Below are 10,748 nucleotides of genomic sequence, written 5' to 3' on the forward strand. Positions count from 1 at the left end.
ATATTCCTCCTAAACAGTATTCTCCCCCATCTGTTTCAATGCAGTATATATTATTTATCCCTTCTTAACTTCCCCCCAACTCTGCTGTCAGTCCCCCTTTAAAACAGTGGCACTATGCAGTATTTGTCCTTTTGTGACTGAGAAATATCTATTTTTTACAATAGCTTCCTTATTATACCCTCTGTTGGCCTATTAGTAAAAAAAACTATTCTGCAATCCCAAAGGTATGCAGTTCAAATCCACCAGGTGCTTCACTGGAAAGGGATGAGCAATCTCCCATGTGATCAACTGCCTCTGAAAATCCATTGGAGGGTCAGCTAAGGGTCAGTTCTGACTTGAAGGAACACAAGAACCATAAAACAGTAACATGAACCACAAAAATTTTTAAATGCTCTATATGTGATTTTAAAAAGAGAAAGATAAAAATTATTTATTTGAAAAGAACTCATTTCAGTTTCAGGAAGACAGCATTGTTGTTTGTCACTGAATTGGTTGCAGCTCAAAGTAGCCCATTAAACAGAGTAGAATCATCCCTATGGCTGCCTATACTGTAATCGTTCCCATATCAGATTGCTACTCCTCTTCTCCAACCAATTAGCTGGTGAGTTACAACTGCAGATCTTTCAGTTAGCAGCCAAATGTTTCACCATTCAGGACTTCTTATGACAACATTAGAAGATAAAAGAAAAAGAAACATAATTACCCTAAAAAATTCTATTACCAACATTAATAGTATTACCATGTGTCCATAATGTTGATAGGCACAGGAGTGTTGCATTGATGACTCAGAAAGCACTAGCTACACTGCTATTGATGGGATTTTCTTCTTCTCTAAATAATGAAAAACTCCTGGTAACATTCCAAACAAACTGAAATGCAATCTTTTCTTTGATTTTTACAGTAGTGCCTTCTGGCAAATTCAAACTATATTGAATCTGTTTACAAAGATCTCAAATATTTTGGGATTATCTTGAAAGAGTTAGAGTTTCAGATCCTGAATACTTCCATATTTTCTTTTTTACTTTACATCTTTTTCTTATTTTCTACTGATTTATTTACAAAGTTAGAATACATTGCTTTTCACACAAGTTCTTTCCCGTTACTTTCAACCCCATCAAATTGTGCAAACCTACAATTAACGTTCTCTCTCCGTGCCCATCCTCACCCTTGTGCTTGGATCTTCATACGCATTCTAAAATAATGGTTTTAAACAGTATTTGTCCTTATGGGACAGAACAATCCTTTTGTTCAGTGAGATTGTCTCATCTAGAACATTTGGACCTCACTCAACTAAATTATTTTCCTATCACTTCAATCATTGATGACAAAGAAAAATTCCCCCATCAACATCCAAAATATTTCTAACTCACACTGACCCCTTAAGTACAAAGTAGAACTGACCCATAGAATTTGTAAAGCTATAAGTCCTTCTGGGAGAAGACTATCTTATCTGGCCCCATAGAGATGGTGAGTCACATCCATGACTTTACATCCGGATTTTAACCACTGTACAAGCAGGGATCATACCTCCTTCAAAACCTTCAGCTTTCAATCTGAAATATTACACGTAAATTTTATTTTCTTACCTAAGCCTGAATTTTCACATCATAAGTTTGCTTAAAGAGAGGTGTATCCTGGGGGGGGGGGAAATCTAGTTTGGGGGCATGAACAAAGGGATTGCTGAATCGCTAAAGGTACTTTCTTGGCTTTGTCTAGGTGTTGACAAATTACATTATTGGCCAGTGCAACTCAAGTGAGGAGAATGCAGAGTTAACTTACGTGTGTACAGAAGCACAAACAAACAGCAGGTGGACTGCAAATATGATAAAGACGCACTGGCATAGGTAAAGGCATCTGTGTATTCAGCTGACTCAAGGACCAGGAAAAAGCCCTTGGCTGCCTCACAGGGGTCAACTTGGGGAAAAGGTGAGTTCAGGGAACAATGACTTCAATATTAGCTCAGAGACTAGAAGTTTGTAGAGGAAACAAAGGATGTGAGTCACTGTAGAGCATAAATGCATAATGGAAGCAAAAGGTTAAAGACGCTAGTGATGTTACAGTCAGTTCAGGTGAAGGTGAGCAAGACCTCAAGAATTACCTAGTAACTACTGTGCTTTCTCATGCATCTCTGTGTTGAACCCGAGGCAACTCTTGGTCGATGGCACAGAAGCTTATTTTACTCTTCATTCAGCAATGGTAGAAATATACAGTATGTGAGTTTTCTTTCTCCCCCCAACCCCCTACCCCCTTCCCAGGACATCTCTACTATCTTTATATTGCTGTAAAACCAACTCACTTCAGCTGTATGAAGCAAACATCTGTTTGCCATATTGCATAGGCCATAGTTGTGTCTGCTCTTCTGTCCCTTGGGGAAAAAAGCAGTGGGCGTGACTTCACACAGTAACATTGGCAGACCAATAAAGACCACCTTCCAAGTTCCCCAGGCTAAGCTAGCTTCCCTGAAGCTAACCGCACACTGTTCTCTCCTGCTGTAGTTCGCATGTCTGCCTCTGAGAAGGCTTAGAAAATCAGGCCCAGACAGACACCAGCGCCTATTCATCTAAAGTTCACTAGGCAATGTGCCTGGTGTCATTTGAGCAAGCTGTTTGGCAGCCAATTTTTTTTTTTTAATGGCATGATTGCCAGGCTCTCAAATCCCATTATGAAACTTTTTCTCCTGTACTCAGAGATTTAAAAAAAAAACAACAAACTGTTTCTGCCATTTTAGTTTGATGGAAAGGGATGTCGGGGAGAAATATTTTGAAAATTGTTCTCTGGAGCCAGATGAGTCAGTGGGTCACAGACACTGGACACATTTGGGAGGTCTGTAGCTGTCCCCATTCCCTGTCCTGGAACTCTTAATGACTGACAGTTGCTGGTTATTAGGGAACTAATCCCTGGTGTGGATACAGAGACGACAGAACTGATTCCCAGGACAGCTTTGGGATCCATTAGAAGAACTATAGGAGGAAAAAGGCCCACCCAGGTCCTGCCTTAGGGCCACCCACCCCCAGCCTTGGTGACAGTAAACAAGGAGGCCTTGCCCTGCTTGCATTGGGAGCCCTGGACGGCTGCAGTCCATCTGTTATTAGAAACAGTCTCCAGCCAACGGCAGAGTGTTATGCCCGCTACTTCACTATGGTTACTCATAACTGCAGAGCTGCAATCTGAGCCACTTCACACGGGGAATACAGTACAGCAGACAGACCCCAAGTCAAAACAAAGGCCTCTACATTGGCTTTCAGAGAACTGCTTGGGTATTTTCATGAATGTTCTCTTAGCTGTTTTCAGCTGTACCAGGGCTCCTCTTTCACATCAACTTATCTAGAGAAAGGTGTGGGTAATACCACAGCCAGAGGCACCAGCCCAAGGGGTCATATGTTCAGGTTACTGGGAGATTAAGAGTTCAGGATCCTTAGGGTCCTTTGCTCTACAAAAGGAAGAATGTTACTTCTCAATTTGGACCTGTGATCTAGTGTGATGCCTGAAATACAGTAGGGATTGAATGAATATGTTGTTCTTTATTGCTATGATGTCAATTCCAACTCACAGCAACCCCAGCTGTGTGCCTGCAACTGCTCCCTAGAGTTGTCAAGGCTGTACGTTTTGGAGTAAGGGCACCAGATCTGTCTCCCATAGCGCTTCTGCCTAGGTCCTAACTACACACCTTTCAGCTGGTGGTCAGGCCCTTAACTGTTTCCACCGCCAGGGTCTCCTGATATAGAAAGAATATGAAGATGTAAAAGATTAGGTGCCTAAGTCATTCCCCCCTTTCTCTCCATGATGTTTCTTCCTGTCTCTTTTCCCATGTACCTCCAATTTCTCAAGAAACTGGAGCAAACACAGAACATAAAATGTAGTCATGAAACTGTCAATACTAGATGGGTGAGAGAGGCAAGTATTGTCTATTTTTGAGAAGATTGTTAGGAAACTTGCATTCAAATTGTATCCTCTGCCACTTGTTAGCTTGGTGACCCTGGAAAGATTGTTGGACATTTCTAAATCTATTTCGTCATCTAGCAAGTAGAGATATTAATAGTACCTACCTCATAGGCTTGCTATAAGGACCAGAATTAATGCATGTAAAGTGCTTGGTATAGTGCTGTGGATTTTGTAAATGTTCAATAAATGTTAGCTGCTTATATTAGTTTTCCACAGCCCATCAGCACTACATGCGAATCAACCCAGCTAAGTGGCCACAGGCAGGAGGAGAATTGCTGTCTCATCCATCTGATGGCAACTAGAATCTCTAGAATTATGCTTGGTATCAATCTGTCCATTGATTAGCTCAGTTGCTATGGTTACATGAGCTAACCTTTTGGGCTTCAGCTTCTTGATTGTAAACAGAGATGGCTGTTCTAGCCAACTTCAATGATAATCACTTGTGAAAATGAGTGGTCAGTGTCCCCAAGAGCAAGTGTGCATTTTGTTTTGTTTTTTAACTTCCACTATTGTCTGCATGGTTAACATTTTAGGAGTAGGTTAGGGAGGAGGAAGGGGACGAAAGTCTGGGCATTGCATTAATGCACATCCTAAGGCATTTCTCCCTAGTTAACTGACTCACATGAAGAATTCATGATTCACAGCAATTATGCTAATGATGTTAGCTGTGTGTAGAAAAGTAAACACGTCCTCTTTGGAAAGCTTAAGAAATCACATGTTCCTCTTTGGAAAGCTTAAGAAGTCACATGTCCTCAATTTTTATCTCAGGAATGTTCTATGATGTTTTGGGAAAGAATATGTTTGTGACCTAACCATTAAAAACAAAATTCAGACCATAAGCTCATATTTTCTGCCAACACGAATACCTTTCACCCACGGTACATTGAAGGAGATTAGATTTCCTTCTGTAATGTTAATTTTGATCATATGCTACTTCTTGAAATATCCGAACAGCAAACAAATCCTTTTGCTACATTGAACCTGTGTATTCCTTCTATCTTCTTTTGATGTTTCCTGCATCATCCAATACTTCGCCCTATGGAATCCTTCACTAGTACAGCTAGAGACTTGAATTTTCTCTTCAGTTTTTTTCAGTTTAAGAAATGCTGAACTTATTCTGCTGCATTCATTTTCTGACTCTTGACCTGGACCAACACTGTTTTATGAACAGAGCAGGGAAACACTGAATAGTTTAAAATTATTGTTGTTATGTGTAGTCATATCACTTGCAACTCATAGCGATCCTATGTACAACAGCCCTGTAATCTGCTCTTTCCTGTGCCAACTTTTCTGTCTCTGACACACCTATCGTCATTACTGCAGTCACTGTATCAATCTATTTCATCGATGGTCTCCCCCTCTTTCTCCATCCGTCCACCCTTCCAAGCATAATGTCCTTCTCCAAGGACCGGTCCCTCCTTGGAACATGACAAAAGTATGTCAGATGAAGCCCCAGAATCCTTGCCTCCAAGGGGCAGCCTGGCTTCACCCTCTCTAGGACGAAACTGTTCTCTTAGCAGTCCATGTTGTATTCAACACTCTTCTCCAGCACCACAGCTCAAAGGCATCAATTTTCTTTCTATCATCCCTAGTCATTGTCCAGCTCTCTGATTCATAGTAAGCAGTTATGAAGACTATGGCCTAGATCAGGCACACCTTAGTCTCCAGACTGCAATCATTGCTCTTCAGTATTCTGGAGAGGTCCCTGACAGCCAATTTTCCCAATGCAGTATTACTCTTGATTTCCTGACTGCTGGTACCAAGAGTACTGATTGTGGAATGAAGCAAACTGAAGCTGTTAACAATATCAATCTCTTCACCATCTATCATAAGGCTGTCAATCAGCCCAGTAGGAGAATCTAAGTTTTCTTGATGTTGCGCTTCAATCCATATAGAAGGTTGCCATACCTGATCTTCTGCAGAAAGGTGGGAAAAATAAGAATAGAGTGTGCCAGGGTTCTACTCTTTCTCTGTATCCATTCAATCTGTATGCTGAGCAAATTATCCAAGAAGCTGGACTCTATTAGTAGGAGTATGGCATCAGGATTGGAGGCAGACTTATCAATAACCTGTGTTATGCTGATGACACAAATTTGTTTGCTGAAAGTGAGAAGGACTTGAAGCACTTGTTGTAGAAGATCAAGAAATGCAGCCTTCCGTACGGATTGCATCTCAATGTCAGGAATACAAAGATTCTTACCACTGGCCCATAGTCAACATCATGGTGGATGGAGAAAAGATTGAAACTGTCAACAACTTCATCTCACTTGGATCCACAATTAACATTTCTTGGTATCAGCAGTTAGAAATCTGGAGACATATTGCACTCGGAAAGTCTGCAGTTGGAAACCTATCCTAATTATGGAGGAGCAATGATCTCAGTTTGAGGACTAAAGTGTGTCTGATTCAGGCCATGGTCTTTATGATCACCTGCTATGCATCTAAGACCTAGACAATGAATAAGGATGACAGAAAAAGAACTGATGCCTTTGAGTCGTTGTGTTGGAGAAGAGCACTGACCATGCCATGGACTCTCAAAAGAACAAATAAACATGTCTTAGAGAGGGTGAAGCCAGAGTGCTCTTCAGAGTCAAGGATGATGAGGCTTTACCTCACATACTACAGGCATGTTGCTAGAAGAGTCTATTCCTTGGTGAGGGACATGATGCTTGGAAGGGTGGAGGGAAAGACTCTCAACCAGGTGAATCGACACAGTGACTGCACAAAGGGCTCTAGTGTGTCTGGAAGTGTAAGGGAGGTGCAGGATAGGATGGAGTTCAGATCTGCTCTTAATAGGATCACTATAAGTTGTACTCACTGGACAGCACCTAACAACAACAACAACAACTCTTGGTCTTTACACATTTCCTTATAACAATTTGCCTCCTCAAACTGCCCTTTGAAATTTTCTGTTCGGTTCTAAAAGACATTTTCAATGAATAAATCATTGGTAATACAACACTGCAGGAGAAGGATGGGCAGTCTCCTCCTGTGTGATGAACTGCCTCCGAAAACCTGCTCAAGGGTCAGTTACAGGTCAGTTCCAACTCTATGGTAAACCACATGAACAACAGTACAATATCAGGCATCATTTCTATCACCAATAACATCTTTCAGCTATTGAATCTTCCTGGTTTTGAACTTTGGTATTTCTGTTATTCTTGTTATGTGTCATTGAGTCAACAATGACTCTTAGCTACCAAGTACATGAACACTGGGTCTGAACCTTGCCCTATCCTATACTATCTTCATTGTCTCTGATATCCTTGAGCCCTTTGTTACAGACACTCTATCTTATTGATAGTCGTCTTCCCGTTCACTGATCTTCCTCCTTTCCAAACATGATATTATTTTCCAATAACTGGCCCCTCCTAACAAGAATAATATATAAGACAGTTACACCATCCTTGTCTCTAAGAAGCATTCTGGTTGCACTTTCTCTAAGACATATCTGTTTGTTCTTATGACAGTTCACAACTCTTCTCCAACTCCACAACTCAAAGGCATTGATTCTTCTTCTGTCATATTCAATCATTGTCCATCTCTCAGATGCATAGCAAACAACTGAAAAGACCAAGACTCGGATAAAGCACACTTTAGACTTTAAAATTACATCCTTTTCAAAAATATTTCTATCACAGGTAATCATCAATGCATCTTGATTGTATATTTAATCAGTTTTCTTGTTGTTGTTATGTGTCTTGCGACTCATAGCGAACCTATGCACAACAGCCCTAAACTCCGCTCTGTCTTGTGCCAATCGCACTGTCTCTGACACTCCCATCCCAATAACCCCAGTCACCGAATCAATCCACCTCATAGAGGGCCTTCCCCTCCTGTGCTGTCCCTCCACCCTCCCCAGCATGATATCCTTCTCCAAGGACTGGTCTCTTCTTACAACATGGCCAAAGTATGTTAGACGGAGCCTCAGAATCCTTGCCTCCAAGAAACCACCCGGTTTAACCCTTTCCAGAATGAATCTGTTTGTTTTCCAAGCAGTCCATGGTACCCTCAATACTCTTCTCCAGCACCACAGCTCAAAGGCATCAATTCTCCTTCTGTCCTCCTTGGTCATTGTCCAACTCTCTGATGTATAACAAGTGATTGCAAAGGCCATGGCCTGTATCAGATGCACCTTAGTCTCCAGAAAGATACCATTGCTCTTCAGTGCTTTGGAGAGGTCCCTAACAGCAGACTTTCCCATGGCAATGCGCCTTTTAATTTCCTGGATATTGGTGCCAAGAATGTTGACTGTGGAGCCAAGTTTTAGATGGTATTAATTGGTAAAAATCTTTCATTTCTTTATCTTTGGCATTCAGCCACCTTTGGTTGGGGAATAAATATGAGTAATGATTGCATTAACTTGTCTTCTCTGTGGTTACACACATGCATTATACTTCAACCAGGAAGCAAGCTTCAGAACAGAGCACGGAAACACTGCAAGATTCAAAGTCAGGAAAGAAGTCTTCATACCTTTACAATGTATATGTAGAAAAGATTATTTAGGAAGCTGGGCTTTATAAGGAGGAATGTGGCATCAGGACTGGAGGAAGACTTGTCAATAATTTGCCTATGCAGATGACACAACCTTGCTTGCTGAAACTGAGGAGGACCGGAAGTACTTGTTGCATAATGTCAAGAATGTCTTCAATGTGGATTAAATCTTAACATAAAGAAGACTAAGATTCTCACTACAGGTCTAACTGGCAGCATGAGGATAGATGGAGAGGAGATTGAGGTTGTTAACAATTACAGCTTGCTCAGTTCTACAATCAACATTTATGGCACCAGCAGAAATCAAAAGATAAATTGCACTGGGAAAATCTGCTGTTAGGGACCCTTCCAGAGTACTAAAAAGCAATGATGTCAGTCTAGAGACTAAGATGTGCCTAATTCAAGCCATGGTCTTCACGATGACTTGCTATACATCAGAGAGCTGGACAATGACTAAGGATCATAGAAGAAGAATCAATGCCTTTGAGTTGTGATGTTGGAGAAGAGTCTTGAACATACCATGGACCATCAAGAAAACAAATAAGTCTCTCTTAGAGAGCGTGAAACCAAGTTTCTCTTTGGAAGCTAGGAATTTAAAGATCCATTTCACATACTTTGGGCATGTGGCCAGGAGAGATCACTCCTTTGAGAAGGACATTATGCTCAAAAGGGTGAAGGGACTGTGCAAGAGAAAATGGCCCCAGATGAGATGGATTGATATAGGAAATGGGGCAATGAAAATTGGTGTGTTGGAATCAATGAGACTGGCTCAGGACAGGGAAGGGTTCAGAACCCTGTACATAGGGTCACTATGGGTTGCAGGTAACTCGATGGCACATAACAACAACAACTAGATACAGATATATAAATACATATTATCAATATTAATATGCTAGATCTTGAAATGTTCCTTTTTCACATCAATTTACTAATTTTTTACTAGTTTCCTTGACTCAATAATCAACACTCTTGGTACCAGTAACCAAGAAATCAAGAGACAAATTGCACTGGAAATATTGGCTGTCAGGGGCCTCTCCAGAGTACTGAAGGGCAACAGTGTCAATCTGGAGACTAAGGTGCACCTGATTCAGGCCATAGTCTTCTCAATTGTTTGCTATGCATCAGAGAACTGGACAATAACTAGGGATGATAGAAAGAGAATTGATGCCTTAGAGCTGTAGTTCTGGAAAAGTGTTGAATATAACACGGACTGCTAAAAGAACAAAGTGGTTCGTCCTGGTGAAGGTGAAAACAGACTGCTCCTTGGAGGCAAGGATTCTGAAGCTATGTCTGACATACTTTGGACATGTTACAAGGAGGGGCTGTTCCTTGGAGAGGGACATCATGCTTGAGTGGGTGGAGGGACAGCACAGGAGGGGAAGGCCCTCAAGGAGATGGATTGATTCAGTGACTGGGGTAATGGGGGTAGGTGTGTCAGAGACAATAAGATTGTCACAGGATAGAGCAGGGTTTATGGCTTTTGTACACAGGGTCGTTATGAGTTGCAAGCAGCTCGACGGCACATACCAGCAACATTTCATTCTTAAAGATTACTATTTTTTAAAAATTCATACTTAATTCCATGTTCCAATTATTAATGGATATTTTCAGCTGTTTATTCTCCCTTTGTGTTATGCCACATTAACAAATTAAAGTCTCAAATGCTTTATACTATCCACGTCATTACAATTGACTCAGCTTTGAAGAGACAGTTCTTACCAATCATGCTTTGAATGTTGTACAACATTAGTGTTATATGCTGTTGAGTCAGCACTGACTCCTAGCTGATTATCCAGTGGGTTTTCAGAAGCTGTAAATTGAACAAAAGAAGATTGCTCATATTTCTCCTGTGGAGCAGCTGGTAGATTTGAAGCACTTGTTTTTGGATTGTCAGAACACCTCCTTACCACCAGGCTACCAGAGCACATATGCTGACATTGGCTTAGAAAATGATCCGCTGCTATTAATAAAGGTTTTCACTGGCTAACTTGCACACCATCTCCCTTCTCATCTCTATCTTTACTGTTTCTCTTTGTATTTCTTTCCAATTCCTTCCTGCCATCTTAGCTTTATCCCTAGCCAAATGTATTTTTCTGGTTTCCTAAGACTGATTGTTCTAAGAAGTATATTCTTCTTCCCTGGTATTACATTTACCTTCTTCATTTATTTTTTGTATGAAAGTTGAGGCACAGGGGTGAACTCAGTTCCAATCAAGAAGGAAGGGAAGGGTGCCTTAAAGGCTGAAATCTTGAGGGTTTCATCAGTCTCGATGAGACTAGTAGGTCTGGACATTTTGTAATAATTTTTTTTTT

Source organism: Elephantulus edwardii, unplaced genomic scaffold, assembly GCF_000299155.1.
Source record: "Elephantulus edwardii isolate Elephantulus edwardi_28Jun2011 unplaced genomic scaffold, EleEdw1.0 scaffold00095, whole genome shotgun sequence".
Lineage (NCBI taxonomy): Eukaryota > Metazoa > Chordata > Mammalia > Macroscelidea > Macroscelididae > Elephantulus > Elephantulus edwardii.